The sequence below is a fragment of the Nesoenas mayeri genome (assembly GCF_963082525.1).
Source record: "Nesoenas mayeri genome assembly, chromosome: 15".
NCBI classification, from domain to species: domain Eukaryota; kingdom Metazoa; phylum Chordata; class Aves; order Columbiformes; family Columbidae; genus Nesoenas; species Nesoenas mayeri.
In genome coordinates, this window is record NC_137559.1 from 1,241,006 (window position 1) to 1,249,727 (window position 8,722).

The following is an 8,722-nucleotide window of genomic DNA, read 5'->3' on the forward strand; positions in this document are numbered from 1 at the left end:
GTGAGCAAGCACAGCCCCCTGATACTGAGCTGTGTACAGGTCACATATTGCCCCTCTGCTCTCCTAGGCCTATTTTAATTATACAGCATGGACAGCTCGTCTAGAGACCTAATCCCGCGATCTAATCTTGGAGGCAAAGGACAGCTGACTGTCTGCAGGGCTGATCGCGAGGAGCGCCCGCGGGCTGCGCGGACGGACAGACACCCGGCAGCAGAACCAGCTCAGCGGGTCCTGCCCGGACACACAGGACCCTGCGCACCCCACAGGGCACCCCGAGCCCACCGGCCTCTCTGACAGTGACGGCACACGGTGCCATCGGTCACCCCCTGGTTAACAAGAGCCTGGGTGGAAGCAGCAGCTACACACACCCAGATACAAATCTTGAGAATATGCATGGCTTCAGTCCTTCGGAACACCAGGCTTATATAAATGCATACACATATAAACACATGATATAAATACAGCCTCTGGCAGCAATAACCATCTCATATGTGGATCTTCAAGAGTTCCTCCCATCTGCAGATCTTGCAGGGCAAAGACACCGCAGAGCTTCAGGGACCATTCTGGAAAAGGGAAAGATTATCTTTCTCCGCTGCTGTCTGCATTCGTCTGGTGCAAAACCATTTTAATTATGATATAACAGGATCATCTCCACTGCTCTGACTGTGCAGAACAGGCACTGCTTTTGTGCACACAGAGACATCAATAAAGTAGAAGTTTTATTTACAGGATGAAATTCCTCCTTCAAAAAGCACTAGAGATAAACCAAAGGAATATTAATGCAACATCGTGAATACCAAATGCATGAAATTCTTACTCAATAAAAGGCAGACAGCTGGGTGTTCCGATAAAAACGGGCCTTTATTTTTTAATTCTTCCTTTCATTACCTGGATTCTGTGTTTGTCAGAGCAACAAAATATAGTTTCTTTGACGCGCGGCAAATCTGCAAACAACCCTGCGAACAGCACAACACAAAATCCCCCACAAAACGGGAAAGCTATAAAACTGGAGAGGCGACGAGGCTTTCAGAAGTGCCAGTTTCCCAGTGCCGGGCTGGAAGGGTGGCCGGGCTGGCGGCAGTTCAATCATTTTGTAACGAAGGACAAATACTTTCAACATCCTGAGAAAGAGGGCGGGGGGCCGGGGGCACGGCTGCCGCGCTTTCTCTCCTCCTGCTATTCTTTCTCCTCCCTCCCCCCACCCCCTGGATTTTCAATAGCTCTTTAGTGTTTCCATCAAAGGCTTTTACCATTCATCCTCCCTTCTGGTGCCTGCCTTCCACCTGTCTGTCCATCACAGCCCTAACCCAGGTCCTTTATTCCCCACACCCCCTTTGCTATTTTTCATGCGGTGGGATTTGTTGATAAGTTTCTGTATTACCTAAGCTGGAAGGGAGGAGGCTGCCGGGAGGAAAGTGAGAAAGCAGGATTAAGGAGTAATAATTCAGCTCGGTTGCATTTCCATCTGAACGGTCATAAAATGTGCAAATCCTGTTCCTGGGAATTCCACGCCAGAGGCCTTCCCTGCGCTGCCCTTCCCGTGCCCCCTCTCTCTCCCTCTCGTGCCAAAACAAGATGCTTATCACTCCACGGACACCAAAGCCACGACGTGTGTGTCGGGGCGGGGGGAGAAGCTCCTGCCCGCGTGTGTGGGGCAGACACTCCAGATGTGGCCGTACGCTGCAGATGTGGCCGTACACTGCAGATGTGACCATACACTGCAGATGTGGCCGTACACTGCAGATGTGGCCGTACACTGCAGATGTGGGGGCAGGAGGCTGCAGGGATTGCAACCGGCGAGCAAGTGGGGAAAGGCCGTTTGATACCAGAGTTCCCAGCACCCCCAGCTACAATTGATTAGCCTGGGTAAAAAATCAAGTAACTTCTCAGGCTTGTTTGCTCTCTAAGAAAACGAGACAGAAATGTGTGTGATTCACACCCCGTCGGCTTGAAGAGTTTCTACTATCTCCTTTTTAGCTCATCTACCATCACAAGGCACCAAAATAAACACGGGCCGGCTTTCTAGACTCCAGAGATCCACCAGCAAGCCATCTTTGATCGACCTGCAGGGCAGAAGGCCCACGGCTGTCAATAACGCTTCACCACTGTCTGCAGCAAAGGTCAGTGTGGCTGGAGGTGCCTCCGTGGGGACAAAGGACTCAAAAGGCTGAGCAGTTGTACTGGGTGCTCCCTCACTGCTTGAGCTAACACATCCAGAACAGCCCGCAGTGCTCAAGGAGATGGTCCTTAACCTGTCCCCAAGCCCAGTGAGCCCACAAACCTGCGCTTGGTGGGAACTCATGTCATCTCTGCTGAACCTGGCAAGAGCTGGCAGCTTTCTTCCACTTACATATTGGAAATACTGAAGATCACCCAACAGGTAGCACATGTCAAAGTAAGTTCACGTGATTGACAGTTATTTATTATTTTTAAATAAAATGAGAAGAGAATGAATTGGTTGTCCATCAGCAGCTCAATTCTTTGGCAACTTCCTAGACAGTTTGACCATACATATGACAACACAAAATAAATTTCACTTGCTTGCAGTAGCAGTTTGCTATAAACTCAGTCCATAAAGGATTTACAGTTCTAGCAGCAGTGAGATATATGAAATAAGAAGCCCTTTCATCCTTAGAACTGCTCTGCAGTCTGGTCGAGATGATGGAAGTCATTGTTTGTAAGGCCAGAGGAGAGCAGGAGTTGGCTCAGCCGGACCGGCTGTGCTGGGAGGAGACATGCAAACGGGTCCGAAGACGAGAGGAGGCCCAGAGAAGCAGCAGCCCTTGGTTTTGCAGAACAGTCGAAATCCGTAACGACGTTAGCCGCGCTTTGCGGGCCGAGGGGAGCGGTATTTCCACCAACTAAATGATCTCAACCGTCTGGCTCCCCTGAGGGCACTGCAACAGGACACACTGCCACGGCTCACCAGGGTCGCTCTCAGATGTTCGTGTTCTTCCCACCCACCGGCAGCCCCAACCTGAGCATGTCTTTGGCACAGCAGGTGGTTTCCTTAATCCCGCGGACGGCCAGCCCGAAGCGAAGATTAGCAGAAGAATTTGTTTTCATTAAAATCCAACCCACCGTTACCATCCGATCTGATGGTGCGGGTTTAAAATGCGCATGTCCAGCTATTCTGGCAGCTCCGTTTCTGCAGGGAAAGGGCAGCTCAGCAATCTGCCTCTTCACTTTCTAATGTCTGTCTGTATTTAATCAACAAGTGACAACGACAGACACAGTGAGGAATGGTAAACGCACCTTCTCCTGGAGAATTCTGACAGCAAGGCCATTGGAATCGGGATTTCACCTTTACTATGTTTCTTTTGATGGTGGAACTGGTCTGATTTTCCTCCCAGAGAAATTATTTTAACGGGAAAAAGAAAAACAAAAGAGGCAAACAAACCAACAAAACAGAAAGAGACATACAAATAAACACTAACAGGTACAGGAAAAATACAAACCTTAGCACCATGCACTCCCCTCATTATTAGACAAAGGTTGGGAAGGGTTCACAAGTGTAAAATGCTCATGTGAATTATGAGATTACTGCTCAGTTTTCTTTCAAGTCGTGGGCTGGAAACAGATGGTGGCTGTAGCATTTATGACGGCACAACATGTTACTGCAAGCCTAGCCATCTCTCGCTCGCTCTCCTCAAAAATGCAGCTGCAAGGAAAGTTGTGGAAAATCACATTAATAGTCTCTTCCACCGCTCAGTTTTCCAGCCCTTCATCCCTGGCCAGCACATGGACAGAGCCATCTTGTATCCCAGCAAGAATACTCTCCTAATCTCTGTCCTGAATAGTTACCAGCGACTGGCTTATTTAAGGGCTAGTTAAAATGTGGGGTTTGTCAGCATCGTAAAAAAGCCTCCAGAAAGCAGGTCCTTAAGGTCAGAGCAGATGCCGCGTGACCCCGAGTGCTCCATAAGGGAAACGCTCAGCAAAAAGCATTCAGACTGTCCTTCAGCTGTTTATTATTTAAACATTCAGTTCAGGCCAAGCAGGTTGATTTATAGAGAAGCAGAAACACAGATAGAACATTTGCAAAAGCATCTTTGTGACTTCGGAGTCCAAATCTCACTTTCAAGCGAGAGGAGGAACTTTCACAAGGGCAAACGCCTCTTGATTTTCAATCAGACAGCCTTCCAGCCACCACAAGTTTAGAAGAATCCGGGCGCCTAAAGATAGAAAGAACAGCTAACCCAATATTTAAATGTCTTGCCTGAAGAAAAAAATGCTCAGGCTTCACTACCCGTGTGCTTCGGCCCTGATGGAAATGCCTTGCTGCCTAAAATGTGTTAAACACACAGCAAACTACCCTTTGAATCTGAGTGAGACACGAGAGCTGGCGTGCGCACGCGTTCCCGGGGGAGGACAGCGAGGTACCCAACGTGTGTGCAACGAGGGAGCTGCACCCGACAAGGCTGGTGCGAACCTGGGGACAGCACGAGCTGAGCCTGGGGCACAAGCCCTGAGCACAGCACGTCTGGACCTGAGACCACGAGCTGAGCCTGGGGCACAAGCCCTGAGGACAGCACAGCTGGATCCGAGACCACGAGCTGAGCCTGGGGCACAAGCCCTGAGGACAGCACATCTGGACCTGAGACCATGAGCTGAGCCTGGGGCACAATCCCTGAGGACAGCACGGCTGGACCTGAGACCACGAGCTGAGCCTGGGGCACAAGCCCTGAGCACAGCACGTCTGGACCCGAGACCACGAGCTGAGCCTGGGGCACAAGCCCTGAGGACAGCACGTCTGGACCTGAGACCACGAGCTGAGCCTGGGGCACAAGCCCTGAGCACAGGACGTCTGGACCCGAGACCACAAGCTGAGCCTGGGGCACAAGCCCTGAGCTCTGCAGTCATCATCCAGGGACCTGCTCACACCAGGGAGCCCTTTGAACAGCAGAGACTGCTCTTTGCCACCCGCAGGATCTCCAGGTGCTTCACAAGTATGAAATATTCCTGTTTCACAACACTTCTGACAGCATCAACTCACTACCAGTAAATCCAGGAGCATGGGATTCAGGCCCTTGTCCAAAACTAGGACTTTAGGATTTTACTTCTTCAGTTGACTTAATTAAGAGTCTGTCAAATATTAATCTTCCAGACAAATGCCCTGGTAAATGTGAGTATACATTTTGCTGTTCTCAGTTCACTACCTGATCGAGAACATCAGCACCACGCTCATCCTTAGTCACCCCAACGTGCGCCTGTTGTCCTCCCTGCGGCCAGACACACGTGGGGCAGCAATTCTGCCTTCCAGGGTGCCGAACAGGGCAACTGGAAACGAGATACATTTCTACCGTTCCCTTGATCACTTTCTGCACGTACACCAGGAAGTTGCTACAGAAATTCAATAGTGTACACACTTCAAAAAGCCCTTTCCCAGAGGTAGAATCTCTCTGGGTGATACGACCCAAGACATGCACTGCGTATCTATCATAACTGCAAAAACCTTGAGACCCTTCCTCTAAGATACAGAAGGTGCCATAATTGTTTCTGTTTTGGAAACCTCACCCTGCAGAATTCATTAGTATCCTATGCAACTTCCTGTAAGTAATGAGCTATAAAGTGTATTAGAAGTTTCCACTTCTGGTTTTATCTTTTCCTGATCTAGCCCAAAAACTCTTTTGAAGTCGCTCAAAATGTTCTTCATGTATGCTTGTTTTAGGAAATACCACATCACTATTGGCAAACTTCTCCTTAATTAAGCGAGATAAAGGAATCGAGATTAGATGAACTGCTTAATTTCCCACCTTTTTAAGGTACTATTTTTAAGATTAATTTTTTTCACTTGGCTTGGAAAGGAAACGTGCTGAAGAAAATAAGGAAGGAAGAGACCTCAGAGGCCCGGAGAGGGCAGGCATTGCCATGGGCTTGCAGGTGGAGCTGAGCTTGCTGGTGGAAAGCCACGGAACAGTTAAAGCTTTCCCTCCACACGATGGAACAGTTTACTGAAAAGGCTGCAGATCGCTTCTGAAACCAGCATCACTGCAGGCAACACATGAAAGGAAAAGACTAAGCTTAGACTATGATAGCACAGTAGGCTTCTTCAGGGTCTCAGCTTTAGCAAGCCAGCTTGGATCACGCCTAACTTTAAGCAGGAGTAACTTCAAAGAAACATCTCACATGCCTCAAGTTCAGCTTTCCACTGACGCTCTTGCTGAATCACAACTTAGGGGAATGCAGGGAGCTGATGGGAAACATTTGCACTCGCCAACCCCCGCTGCAAAGTCCCCAAACCCCCATTAGAGACGCAGACACAGCCGAACCATTCTGTGCTGGCCAGCAGGCTGCTCACAACGAATGGATACAAGCTGTTCGGCAAGCTCCTCAAAGCACATGTAAGAGAAACACATCCCTGAATAAATAGTGACAATTTGATTTAAAAGCCGTATTTGTGGCAATCAGTAAAGTACGCAAGCTGAGCATTAACCTGCAGGACTCATACACGGCATGCTGAAGAAACCACTCTATCTGGGATAAATTGCTTCTGTCGTTTTTGCTGTGGAAGCCCATTGGAGCCAGGGGGATTCAGATCCTGCGTGGTTTTGAGCAGCTTCCTGGCTCCAAAGAGACCTGTGAGCAGCGTATTTCACTGCGAGTTTGGACCAAGAGATGTCTTCCCTCCCAAATGCGTGAGCACACAGCCCGCAGTCTGCATGGGAATCTTGCTGGTGAGCGGGTACCACGTCACCTCGACCACACGACGCAGCATGAGACCTTCCTTTGCATGATGGACATGCTGGCATCAGGGAAACATCAGCTCTCGAGGCAAGGGGGAGCGGGGGACACTGCAGGGCTCGGCGGCAGCCAGGGAGGATGTGTCTTCGAGCAGGACTGTCTGAGCACGAGGAGGCACATCTTGGCTTCCTTGAAGTGCTGCGGCATCTCTCCCTCCTTCTCCAGCGGCACACAGCTGGCACAGCTGGGCAACAGACTCCAGCAGGACAGGGCCCACCGCAGAAAATCCGGCCTCTTCCAACTTCTCAAGCTTAAATCAGCACCGCCTTCGTCTAGAAAAGATGTGTGAAGCCAAAGCGCTAAGGCAAAGGCGAAGCATGGCTGGAGAGAGGAGGACTCCCCATCCGAAATGTCAGGCTGTCCAGCAGCAAATAGTGCACACAACAGGCACTTCGAAGTCACTACTGGGGAGCACCTACACCCAACAGCAGAAAGCAAACCTAAGGTTGAGTGCCACTACCGACAGAAGGAAGGAAACATGGTGACATCCCTGGCTCAATAGTGGCCTCGCTGCAGAGCACAGACAGAGGGGTTTTGAAGTCACCTGGGGATTCTTGGAAGCCCTATAAAAATGAATTAAAATTGGATGCTGAAATCCCTTAGGCTGCTGAAAAAAAAATATCGCAGCCAAGGGTGCCCAGCAATTCTGGAGGGCTCTGGTGCTTCACTGAGGTCTTCCAGTTGAGTTCATCCCCAACGGGACGCGAGGCCGCCCGGCGCTCCGCTCACAGGCCCCCTCTGAGCAGAGCCGTCTTTCTTGTGGTCAAACGGGGGATATCTTGAATTTATGTCTTGCTTCTCCCCTTGTGAGCAAACGAAACAATTTCTATGAGTAATTCTACCCGCTAATTGCCAAGGAAAAGTCTGGTAACAAATGCTTCGCATTTTTGACAGGTCAGAGGCTTCCCTAAACAAAGTTGCTGCTTTGTGTTTTCTAACAGCACATGTTCACATCCGGGGACCCAGTGAATTCCAGCGTGGACGAGTCTCTGTGGGAAATTGCCTTTCCAGAGTTTCTTGTTTTAACTGCTCCAGGAAATGAGTCTATTTTTACAGCACTAAACAGCAAAACATGAAACCATTATCTGCTTCGCGGCAAGAGTTTCGGGTCAATTCTCAGGTAGCTGTCACCTCCAGTGAAGTCAATGGAGTTGTATCTATTTATGCAAGTAACTGATCTGGCCAATTATGTAATTGGTTGATCAGTTACCAGAACATGGAGCTACCATTGGCCTAAGGAGTGTCCTATTTTCATACGTCTCAAAGTCCATCCAAGCCCTGATGTATCGATAAGTGAAGTATTCAAGTATTATGGTCTGTAAAGATGATCATTAACTGCTGAAATATTTAAGCATGAGCATTTTCTATGAACACCTACTTTCTCACTGAATTATCACTGTATGTGTAACAGAGTATTTCCTGGATTCTTTTTTCATCTGTCAAATAAACCAGGGTTTTCAAAAACGTTTAAAATGCTTTTCTTCTATTTATTTGTGATTGCTTTCAAGAATCAAGATGTTTTCAAAATCTGCAGAGGATTTCAAGCACTATGGGCTCAACTGCATCTCCAGGTGCTTCTGGTCTTTGCACACCCGATCTTAACAGCTCATCTCAGTTTCCAAGATGGACATTAAAACCAGTTGTCTCCATCCTGTAAGATCAAAGATGGTCATAGAGGCCAAGATATCAGGTTTGATCTTGGGAAGATGAGTGTGCCACACTTGTTACAAACTGGACTCCTAGTTTCCCTGTTTGAGGGGTTACTCCAGCCTTCGTAGGTGGATTTGTTTTCTGTTGAAGCACACAAGTCAACCTCTCTTGGTGTATGTTTATCTGAGCTCCTGGAAGACATTTGGCAGGAACAAGTATCAGTCCAAACAGGAATTTTTAGATGCTAATAACTCAAAGCGAGTCAGATTTGATGGCCTGCTAACGAGTCAAATATAATGATGACTGGATTCCCCTCCAGGGGAAGAAG